Below are 12,256 nucleotides of genomic sequence, written 5' to 3'. Positions count from 1 at the left end.
TGGGCCTGAGCCACAGAAAGGGGCATCAGGAAGGACCAGCCCGCCAGGCACACTCTCCCAGCCAGCAAGGGTACCTCTGAGTGATTGAGTCCCTTTGTACCCAAAGAAGCCTCTGTGTGACTCCTCTTTTTTAATTTTTAAAACCTTTTTTATTACGGGTCATTTATATGGAGAATTGCAAACATATTTTTAAAAATAGAGAAATAGTCTAATGAACACCCCCCCCCCGTAAACCCCTCCCTTCAACAATTACCAACATGTGGCCAATTTCATTCTCATTTCATCTTGACCCCCATCCCTTCTCTCCAACTGTATTATTTTAAAGCAAACCCCAGATAGTATATTATCTATCTGTAAATATTTATGCATCAATATTTGCATAAAAGATAAGGACTCTTTTTAACATCGCCACAATACTATTATCACACCTAAAAAAAATTCTTCAACATTATTCAATTCTCAGTGTCATGTTATCAATAGTTTCATCAATACCAAAAATGTTTCTTTCCTTCTTTTTTTTTTTAAACAATCTGTTTGAATCAGGATCCACTGAGCTTGGTTGATCTACCACTTAAATTTCTCTTTATAGGGGCGTCTGGGTGGCTTGGTCAGTTAAGCGTCTGACTCTTGATTTCGGCTCCGGTCATGATCTCAGGGTCGTGGGCTCTGTGCTGGGTGTGGAGTCTGCTTGGGATTCTCTCTCTCTCCCTTCTCCCTCTGCCCCTCCCCCTGCTCAAGCTCTCTCTCAAAAAATTAATAAATAAAAATAAAATTTATCTTTATAGTCTCTCTGTTCATCTTGCAATTAGTTGAAGAAACTTGCTTTCCTATGTTTTCTAGCTTTGTTGAAGTATAATAGGCAAAAATTTTCTACATTTAAGGTGTACGATGTGAAGATTTGACATATTCATACACCATGAAATAATCACCACAATCAGGTATTTAACATGCCCATCATGTCACATAGCTGCCTGTGTGTGTTGAGAACACCTAAGAGCTATTCCCTTAATGTTTTCCTATTTTAACACACAATTTAAATTTGCAAGTGGCCTGGGATTGTTCATGTTAATGAACAGAGGGAACCAAGCCACATCCCCACCATGTTTTATGGTCGGGGCTACAGAGGTCTTTATATATATATATTTTTTTAATTTATTTATTCGGGTGGGGAGAGAGCACAAGGGGCAGGGTAGAGGGCAGAGGGAGAAGGGGAGAAGCAGCAGAGGGAGAGGGGGAAGCAGACACCCCCCTGAGCAGACAGGCCCACACAGGGAGGGGCGGGGTTCGATCCTAGGATGCTGAGATCATGACCTGAGCCGAAGCCAGATGCTTAACTAACTGAGCCACCCAGGAGCCCCACTACAGAGGTTTTCTTGGCCCTTTCTCTCCCAGTTTCCCCAGCTCTCTGTGGTTCTAATTCTTTTATCATAGAAAAACCATTTTTTTTTAAAGATTTTATTCATTTATTTGACAGAGAGATAGCGAGAGCAGGAACACAAGCAGGGGGAGCGAGGGAGAGGGAGAAGCGGGCTCCCCACTCAGCAGGGAGCCCGATGTGGGGCTCGATCCCAGGACCCTGGGATCATGACCTGAGCTGAAGGCAGACGCTTAACGACTGAGCCACCCAGGCGCCCCAGAAAAACCATTTTTTTAAAACAGAAATGCATCTGGGGTGCCTGGGTGGCTCAGTCGTTAAGCGTCTCCCTTCGGCTCAGGTCATGATCTCAGGGTCCTGGGATCGAGCCCCGCATCGGGCTCCCTGCTCCGCGGGAAGCCTGCTTCTCCCTCTCCCACTCCCCCTGCTTGTGTTCCCTCTCTCGCTGTGTCTCTCTCTGTCAAATAAATAAATAAAATATTTTAAAAAAAGAAAAAATAAATAAATAAACAGAAATGCATCTGAGAGACAATGTCAGAGAAAAAATTTAAAATACTGCCCAACCTACCTCTTTTAAATGACCTGAGCCTAGGGCGCCTGGGTGGCTCAGTTGGTTGAGCGACTGCCTTCAGCTCAGGTCATGATCCTGGAGTCCCAGGATCGAGTCCCGCATCGGGCTCCCTGCTCGGCAGGGAGTCTGCTTCTCCCTCTGACCCTCCTCCCTCTCGTGCTCTCTGTCTCTCATTCTCTCTCACAAATAAATAAATGAAATCTTTAAAAAAAATAAAATAAAATAAATAAATGACCTGAGCCTAAAATTTCTCAAAGTCCTGAGATTTCTGAGCCTGTGAAGAATAATTCTGTCTGTGAAGACAGCCGTGTGAAATGCGAAGAACCAGGCGAGCCTGAGTCTAGGTTTGAGCGGATGAGGCCCCCGCTCAGTTCCTTAGCTTGGCCACAGTCTACGCTGGGAGCCCTTGACTTTTCTCTCTGAGCTGCCCCTCTTCCCTGAGCTCAGGTGCCTCGCTCTCCTTCCAGAACAACTTGCCATTCTCGATCCCTGAGGGCCCTATCACATAGCCCATGTGCCATATAGCGGCACCGTGGCTCCACGACAACACAATGACGTCAAATGTTGTAAGTGACTGAGGTGTCACTTTGGGTCGACTGTGCCCTTTGAAGTTCAGATAAACATGGCTCAAATGCCCTGATTTCACAACCCACTCAGGTCTAGACTGAAACCCAAACACGGACACACCGTAGCTTCCAGTTTTCCGCGCCCAGTGGTCCCCATTCTGCTCTCCCAGCTGGGGGTGTTGGCTCCATTTGCTTCCAGTCAGTTCACCAGTATACTCCAGAATCCAGTCACACTCAGGCTATCCTGAGATTAATAACCTTCACCAAGATCAAAGACCCAGATTGGGGTGGGAGCGGGGGTGGGGGCGCCCTCAACAGAGGGCTATAGGGTGGCTATTTTGCTGGGCTAGGGCACATTTGCATGAAAGATATCATGGGCCATCTGAAGACGGCACCAGAAAACCATCCTTAGAGATGTTACTCATCGGGGCTCCTGGGTGGCTCAGTTGGTTAAGCGACTGCCTTTGGCTCAGGTCATGATCCGGGAGTCCCTGGATCGAGTCCCTGGATCGAGTCCCGCAGCGGGCTCCCTGCTTAGCAGGGAGTCTGCTTCTCCCTCTGACCCTCCCCCTCTCATGTACTCACTCTCTCTCAATTCTCTCTCTCTCAAATAAATAAATAAAATCTTTAAAAAAAAAAAAAAGATGTTATTCGTAAATACTTTATCCTCACAAATTGGTTACCTGATAGGGTTTTTGTTGTTTTTTTTTAATGCAATCTAGGGGCACCTGAGTGACTCAGTCATTAAGCATCTGCTTTCAGCTCAGGTCATGATCTCAGGGTCCTGGGATCGAGCCCCACATCGGGCTCCCTGCTCTGCAGGAAGCCTGCTTCTCCCTCTCCCACTCCCCCTGCTTGTGTTCCCTCTCCCGCTGTGTCTCTCTGTCAAATAAATAAATAAACTCTTTTAAAAAATAAAATAAGGGGCACCTGGGTGGCTCAGTCGTTAAGCATCTGCCTTCGGCTCAGGTCGTGATCCCAGGGTCCTGGGATCGAGCCCCACATCGGGCTCCCTGCTTCTCCCTCTCCCACTCCCTCTGCTTGTGTTCCCTCTCCCGCTGTGTCTCTCTGTCAAATAAATAAATAAACTCTTTTAAAAAATAAAATAAGGTGCACCTGGGTGGCTCAGTCGTTAAGCGTCTCCCTTCGGCTCAGGTCATGATCCCGGGGTCTTGGGATCGAGCCCCATGTTGGGCTCCCTGCTCCGCAGGAAGCCTGCTTCTCCCTCTCCCACTCCCCCTGCTTGTGTTTCCCCCTCCTCTCCGTGTCTCTCAAATAAATAAATAAAAATCTTTTTTAAAAACTTTTAAAAAAATAAAATAAAATGGAATCTAGAATTTCCCCCTAGTGGCCAATCAGTTATTTCACCAGTATGATCACTTTCTCGTAATGTCTTCCTTTCCTGAAGTAGACAGTAGTACCATCAGCTCGGGAATTTGTAACACATCCTTCTTCACACTTTTTTATACTTATTTGGGGTTTCTGGAGGTGGAGGGTGGGTAAAGCCCTGCCACCCTCTCTCCTTGCCATCACCCACCCCAAGTCTTGGCACTTGACGTCATTCAAAAACCACATGGAAGCGCCCTACCCTGAACTTCCTGCCCCTTGAGGAAGGGTCCCAAGAGAGGACCTCTTCCTATACCCAACCGTTGCAACTGACTTTGTGGGGTGCGTTCCCCTGGGCTGGTGCAGGCTCTCCAGAGGGGAGAAAGACTGGCTCCCTGCACCTCTGGGGATGTGTCCTGGGAGACCTGAGGGGCATGGGGTGGTAGGGGAGGGGTGGGGGAGGCGTGGAGACAAAGAGGAGTGATCGCCATCCCAGGAAAGGCTGGTTATGGGTGGATGAAGGAGTTTGGAGCACAATCCTGCATGCTGACCCCCAAGCACCCACTAATCCTGTCCTGAGAATGGTGGCCCAAGACCTGAGAGAGCGGAATCTGGAAGAAAACTCAGTGTGGCCACCTTTGGGAACGCTTGATGGATCTATCATAGCGCCCACCCCGGCAAAGCCTCGGGGACCAGTGTGGCCACCAGGGGGCGTAGTGACACCTGCAGGAACCACGGGGAATTGGCAAGTCCTCCTGGGACCACTAACTAGCTGTCCACACTGAGCCACCCACCTGTGTCACCTCGGTAATCTTCACCGGCGCTGGCCAGAGGTCTAATAACCACCCCCATTTTACAGATGGGCACCGACTCGCCGAGTTTCCCAGGTTTACAACCATCACCATCGGCCCCCCATTGTCCCTACCAGGCCTGTAGACATTGAGAATGACCTGGGCAGGCCTGGATGAGGGAAAAACTGCAGTCCTCTGCCTCCTTAGGCAGCCTCTCCCAGAGGCTCTTCTCCTGCGAGCCCCATCGTCCCTTCTACTCCCAGCTAAGTGGGCTGGTGAGGGAGGTAAGGGGGTGCTCAGTGAAGGGTTTTTGGCTGAGTGAGTAATTTATTTTAATAGACTTTATTTTTAGAGCACTTTTGGGTTCACAGCAAAACTGAGCAGAAGGTACAGAGATTTCCCATATACTCCTGCCCCCACACATGCACAGCCTCCCCCATTCTCAGCACCCCTCACCAGGGTGATGCCTTTGAACCCATATTGACACATCATCACTTAAAGTTCATACTTCACTTTGGGGTTCGCTCTCAGTGTTGTACATCCTAAGGGTTTTGGCCAATACATAATGACATGCATCTACCATTGTAGTATCTTATAGAGTAGTTTCACTGCCTAAAAATCCCCCCCATCAATGCTTCCTCCCTCCCCCTGACACCTGGCAACCACAGATCCTTGTACTGCCTCCATAGTTTTGCTTTTTCCAGAATGTCACATAGTTGGAATCATACAGCATGTAGGCTTGATTTCAGATTGGTTCCTTTCACTTAGTAATATGCATTTAAGTTTCCTCTATGTCTTTTCAGGGCTTGATCGCTCATTTCTTTTTAACCCTGAGTAATATTCCATTGTCTGAATGTTCCACAGTTCATTTTTCCATTCATCTACCGATGGACATCTTGATAGCTTCCAAGTTTTGGCAATTATGAATAGAGGTCCTATGAACATCTGTGTGTAGGTTTCTGTGTGGACACTGTGTAGACAAGGAGTGCAATTGCTGGGTCACATGGTAAGAATATGTTTAGTTTTGTAAGAAACTGCCAACCTGTCTTCCAAAGTGGACGCACCATTTTGCATTCCCACCAGAAATAAATGAGAATTACTTATGCTCTACATCATCCCAGCATTTGGTGTGGTCATGTTCTGGATTTTGACCTTTCTAATAGGTATATTGTAATATCTCATTGTTGTTTTAATTACAATTCCCTAATGACACATGATGTTGAATATCTTTTCACATGCTTATTTGCCATCTATCTATCTTCTTTGGTGAGGTATCTGTTCAAATCTTTTGCCCAATTTTTTTTAAGATTTTATTTATTCATTTGACAGAGAGAGAGAGAGCATGAGCAGCAGGGGAGAAGGCAGAGGGAAAGGGAGAAGCAGACTCCCCACTGAGCAGGGAGCCTGACATGGGGCTCAATCCCAGGACCCTGGGATCATGACCTGAGCCAAAGGCAGACGCTTCACCAACTGAACCACCCGAGTACTCCTGCTATAGGTTTTCAGTGGACATTTTTTATCAAGTTGAGGAAATTCCCCTCTATTCCTAGTTTGCTGAGAGTTTTTAATCATGAGTGAGTGTTGGATTTTGTCAAAAGCTTTTTCTGCATCTAGTGTTGTGATCATGTGATTTTATTTCTTTAGCCTGCTGATGTGATGGGTTACATCAATTGATTTTTGAATGTTGAACCAGCCTTGTACTTGGGACAAATCCCACTTGATCATGGTGCTGAGTGAATAATTTCATGTACTAGCCCTGTGACAGTGTATGGTTCCCCTATGCTCTATGCCACACCCACCCACTCCATCGAAATTGACCCAGGAGAATATGATATTTTTGCTGACTCAGACTTCTAATTTGGAGGACCCCCTCCTTCCCTCAGTGGGACCACTCCCATCATTTCAGAGCAGGTAGATGTGGTCAGAAGCCCACAGTCCCGACACTTTCCTCCTTTCTCCTCTATCTCAGGGCTCTGCCCTCAGGCTCGCCCACTTGAACTGGGGGTCACCCCACACCTTATGCAACAGAGGAAGGGCAAGTCTGGATCACCCTTTTGTGGACTCTACATCCCCTACGTGGTGAGACCCTCGCTCGGTGGCAGAGCCCCCAGGCCCACACCATGTCTCCAGCTGTCTTTTCAGCCTCACTTCCTCTTACCTCTTCACTCCAACTCCCAGCCCCTAAAAATTTGCCTACTACAAATCGACAGGTGGTGTGTCCACCCTGCAAATAGGTATTGAGGGCCCTGTTGTGTCTGATCCTAAGCCCAGTTCTGAGATACAAGGCCAGTAGACCCAGTCCCTGCCCTCAGGAGCAGACAGTGCAAGTGGACAGAGATGTGAGTAAACAAACCACTATAACAATGGGGGATCATTGCCAGAGCGGCGGGGGGGCGGGGGGGGGACACAGGGGCCTTTGATAGCTCTTCGGTCTCCAGCTTCTCTGCTCCTTCTCTTCCTCACTCCTTTTAAAACATTCTTCCCGGGCGCCTGGGTGGCTCAGTTGGTTGGGCGACTGCCTTCGGCTCAGGTCATGATCCTGGAGTCCCGGGATCGAGTCCCGCATCGGGCTCCCTGCTCGGCGGGGAATCTGCTTCTCCCTCTGATCCTCCCCCATCTCATGCTCTCTCTCTCTCTGTCTCATTCTCTCTCTCAAATAAATAAATAAAATCTTTGAAAAAAAATAAAAAAAATAAAATATTCTTCCTGGATTCTTACCACTGCAAACTTGTATTCATCCTGCAAAGCCCAGCTCAAATGTTCCCTCTTCCATGAAACCTTTCTTGGTTGTCCCTTCTGCCCCAGCAGAACGAAGTGCCCCTTCATCTTTGCATTTGTAGCATTTGGTGCATGCGCCAAGCCCCACCTCCAATGCACACTGTGCTAGATGGTCCTGACCCCAAGTACAACTCCCTGGGATAGTGTGGTGTTGGTCCCTAGGGTCCCTATGTGGCCACCATGTCACTTTCTCGCTGTGCCCCTTCTTTCGGCAGCAAACGCTTCAGTCACCAGCCTTCTCCCAGGACCGGCCTCTCATCGTGGAGATTAGAGACTCCTGGAAGGCAGGCAATGGTACTGGAGCACTTTGGAGGCCTGAACAGGGTTGCCCTGTATGGATGAGCAGGGCGTGCACAGCACACGTCGAAGAGACTGCTGTTCACATCGTGAACGTGCTGGACATCCTAGATTTGTATGTTTAGTGCACCCATTTCCTGACAGTGAAGGATCTTGAGGAAGGGATGCCTCTTGCTAATTCTCGCAGGACAAGGGCCCTGGGCCTGAGGTAGCCGAGGCTGGAGGGAGCCAACTGCCTTGCTCACGGAACCACAATGAGGACACTGGGCCAGCGAAGATGGGAGAAGGGGGTGGGAGGGCAGAGCATGCTTCAGGAGCAGTAGCAGCTCCACGGTTCCCTTTGCACTGTACTTTCTGCTCCCGGTGGTGCCCACTGGCCAGGGGCAAGCGGCTACTGATTAACAGAGGCCTCTAGGCAGCTGGGTGCGGCTTTTGCAATGAGCCGTTGGCACGTAAACTTTTCAAAGTCAAATGTGGGTGAAGAGGCATCGAGCACAGAAGTTAAGAACGAGGCTCATGGAGTGTGGACAGCTGTGGGTTCAGCCCCAGCTGTGTGTGACCTCGGACGACTTAGCTAATTTCTCAGTTGCCACATCTGTGGGATGTAGGGTAGCAAGGGCACCCACCCCATGGGTAAATCGCTTAGCACAGGGAGCCTCGATTACCAGTGACCATGAAAGACTAAAACAGTGGTAGGAGGGGGGACCCGAGCAACCCCAGGGGCAGACTCTCCCCTCAGGCCCAGGAGACACTAGGCCTTGATACTTTTAGGAGCTTGCAAAAATGTTTTAATTGCTTTATAAAATCAGGGGGGAAAATGAATATATTACTAGTAAATATATAATAGTATATCCAGCCCGAATTATGCTTATCTTTATCCTGACACGGTTATAAAATGTAACTTTTAATAATTTCTTTATGGAAAAAAAGACCCACGAAAGCAAAAGCACCCAGGGCCCACGGAAGTCATAGCACATCCCTGAGCCCCACAGTGCACATTCTGGAGGCCTTTTCTCTGGGAACCTCAGTCCACTTGGCAAATAACAATGAAGTTCTTATATGTCCCTCTCTGAGAAGGACGTAATCCAGGACAAATTCTAAGCAGATGCTCTTGGGAGCCCGTGGCCCTCCCTGCTTCCTTCCTACCATGAAGGGATTTGTGCCCAGGGGACCGTGGAAGACAAAAGCGCCCAGTTGAACCTTTGAGGCCTTGACAATGAGTGGTGAGCCAGTATTGATCCAGCGATTTGATTCTGGGTTCACCTGACTCTGTTCCAATTCAGATTCTCATTGGAAAGAGAAAAGGCTTGGCACTGGGGACTGAAACAAGCCAGTCTGATCCAGGACCGCAGGTGGAGGCCAGGGTCATGAAGAGTGGCTCCGCACCTGGCCCCAGAGAAGAAGCCAGGTGCCCAGGCCGTCCCACCAGGCCCAGCTCTCCCCTTTGGCGTCAGGGAGCAGAGGAAGGGCGCTGATGACTTCCGTGGGCGCACACGTGCTGGCCTGACAGAGCATTTCTCCCCTGCCTCGGGCACTTCAGAGGTTGGCAGGGGCGGGAGGAGCTGCTGAAGAAGAGGTCCTTCTGGGCAGGGCAGCAGGAGACTCCCAGGGTCATTTCCAGGCCTGGCACTTAAGGCTTGGATTTAACCCCTTAGCCCCCGCCCCAGCCCCCCAGCCCCTCAGGTCCCTGCAGTGCTAGCTGGTGCAAGGAACCTCAGATCTCAGGGGTGGGCCAGGCAGAGGCTGTATGTGTTCCAGTCCCAGGGCGTGAGTACGACAGAGCCAAGGGCAGGAGCCCTGGGGAAGCTGATTACCCCGCCCGTCCTGATCCGGCCCCGCCAGACCACCCAACCGGTCTTCACTTTCCTCTCTCGAGGGCCAAGTGGGGAATATACTAGCACCCACCGTGCAGGTTAGTCCAAGGATTAGACGGCGTAAGTAGGTTAATGCTTAACCTACATAGTTCCTGGCATGTGGCAAATGCTGCTTTATTTTAAAATAAATACATTATAGATGAGGTACAGAGACTCGGAAGGACCATATTGATTTCCTGTGACTGCTGTGACAAATGACCCCTCAGTGGGCGGCTTAAACCAACAGAAATGGATTCCCCCACAGTGACAGAGGCTGCAAGTCAGAAATCAAATGTCCACGGGACCTGGCTCCCTCCGGCTGCTGGCAACTCCAGGTGATCCTCAGCTTCTGCCAGGCCACCCCAACCCCCGTCTCCTCTCCACATGGCCTTCTGAACTGGGTGTATCTGCCCTTCTTTTATAAGAAACCAGGCATTGGACATAAGGCCCACCCCGAGGATCCAGGGTGATCTCCTCTAGAGATCCTTAACTTAATTACATCCACAAAGATCCTTTTCCCAGATAAGGCCCCGTTCACAGGTCCTGAGAGCTCATATTTTGCGGGGCCACCATTCAACGTGGCACAAGGCCTAATGCCCATGTGAGTTAATGGTGAAAGGAACCTCAGATCTCAGGGGCGGGCCAGGCAGAGGCTGTATGTGTTCCAGTCCCAGGGCGTGAGTACGACAGAGCCAAGGGCAGGAGCCCTGGGGAAGCTGATTACCCTGCCCGTCCTGATCCGGCCCGGCCAGATCACCAGCTCCTTCATCGTCCGCTGGTGGTGGACAGGGAGAACCGGGCAGCAGGAAATCCACACAGTGTCCAGATTCACCACGAACCTGCTGAGAGGTCCCAAGTGAGGCCAGAAAGTCTGCAGGTAGAGCTGGAACTTGAGGGAGAGTGAACTCTTCGTAATCACTCTGCTAACCCGTCTGGCCTCCCTCCTCAGCCCCCTGTGACCCGTCACTCTCAGTGAGAACCAATGCATCCGACACTGGGTGTGAGACACTCGCCCTCAGCTTAGCTTCTGGAATCGAGTTCTTTGGCTGCTTTGTGGCTGTTTCTTCACTCGGCTGCTGTAATCGCGTCTGCGCTTGATCTGGCAAGAGTCCTGCAGATGGGGCGAAAATTCTGTCGCTTGCAAAACTGTCCCAGGTTGCAATCCTGAGTTCGTGTCTTAGAGTGGAGAGAGATGACAATCAGGAGCTGAATCATGTGCTTGTTTTTGGTTTGTGCACAACCTGTTCCGGTGTTGTTGTTGTTGTTGTTGTTGTTGTTTAGATTTATTTATTTCTGGGGCACCTGGGTGGCTCAGTTGGTGAAGCATCTGCCTTCGGCTCAGGTCATGATCCCAGGGTTCTGGGATGGAACCTGGTGTCGGTCTCCCTGCTCGGTGGGGAGCTTGCTTCTCCCTCTCCCTCTGCCTGCATCTCCCCCTGCTTGTGCTCTCTCTGTCAAATGAATAAGTGAAACTTTTTTTTTTTAAAGATTTCATTCATTTATTTGAGAAAGTAAGCAAGAGAGAGCGAGCATGGAGAAGGAGCAGAGGGAGAGGGAGAAGCAGACTCCCTGCTGAGCAGGGAGCCTGCCTGACATGGGGCTGGATCCTGGGACTCCAGGATCATGATCTGAGCCGAAGACAGACGCTTCACAAAACTGAGCCTCCCATGCGCCCCTATTTATTTATGTTAGAGAGAGAGAGAGAGTACAAGTGGGAGGGTCAGAGGGAGAGGGAGAGAGAGAATCTCCAGCAGACCTCCCTCTGAGCGAGGAGTCCGACAGGGGCTCAAGCTCACGACCCTGAGATCACGACCTGAGCCGAAATCAAGAGTTGGACATTGAAAGGATAGAGCCTCACAGGCACCCCACACCTGTTCCCTTTTCATTCCCCCTCGGTCTCCAGGACCTCACAGATGGGCGCCGCCAGCCCCGAGGGTAATGTGGTTTTATGCCCTTTGAATAGGCCGCCTCCTCTGGTCCTGAGTTGATCTAAAGCTGCTCCACCCAAGCTGGGGATGTCATGAAAGTGCCAGTTTACGCAGTGACAGCTCCCGGTTGTGCATGTAAGTATTACTAATCTCAACGAAGACTGCCTTAAAGCAGTCAGAGAGGGTTTTATTTTGTTCCAGTTTTTAGCGACAGCTTTATCGAGCTGTAGTTCACATACCGTTCAGTTCACCCACTTAAAGTGTACAATTCGCTTTTGGTATATTCACAGGTAGGTGCGCCCATCACCACCACAGTCAATTCTAGAGCATTCTTACCCGAAGAAGGAGCCTTAAGCATCACCCACTCATTCTGCTTCCCCTCAGTTCCTAATAACCACTCATCTACTTTCCTTTCCGTCTCTATGGATTTACCTATTCTGGACATTTCATATAAATGGAATCATCTAATATGCGGCTTTTTTGTGTGTCTAGCTTCTTTCATGAGGCGTACTGTTTTCAAGGTTCATCCACACTGTAGCAGGTGACAGACCTTCTTTCCTTTCTATGCTGAGTAGTATCCCATCATGAGGATAGACCACATTTTGTTTATCTGTTCATCAGTTGATGGACATTTGGGTTTTTATGCTGTTTGGCTATTATGAGTAATGTTGCTACGAGTGTTCGTGTCAGCAAGTTTGTGAAATATTGTGTTTCTTTTGGGACCACAAGTAGAAAATGTGCAAATGTCCTTAAGAGAACCATGGGCACCGT

At 49.5% G+C, this 12,256-nt stretch overlaps 1 long non-coding RNA gene across 1 annotated transcript in view; it reads left to right on the top strand.

Moving 5' to 3' along the window:
• The window catches only part of LOC118020033, a 19,692-nt gene extending 7,603 nt beyond the window's left edge, over positions 1–12,089 (top strand). Inside the window, exons 2-3 of the long non-coding RNA XR_004681796.1 lie at positions 11,521–11,620; positions 11,776–12,089. This is a non-coding gene — a long non-coding RNA (uncharacterized LOC118020033). The remainder of the gene's footprint in view (positions 1–11,520; positions 11,621–11,775) is intronic.
• The last annotated feature ends 167 nt before the right edge of the window (positions 12,090–12,256 follow it).

The sequence above is a fragment of the Mirounga leonina genome, unplaced genomic scaffold (genome assembly GCF_011800145.1).
Source record: "Mirounga leonina isolate KUSES-001 unplaced genomic scaffold, KU_Mleo_1.0 Mir_173, whole genome shotgun sequence".
Classification (NCBI taxonomy): Eukaryota; Metazoa; Chordata; class Mammalia; order Carnivora; family Phocidae; genus Mirounga; species Mirounga leonina.
The sequence above is the reverse complement of the archived record's forward strand: the minus strand, read 5'-3'. Positions and strand labels throughout refer to the sequence as shown.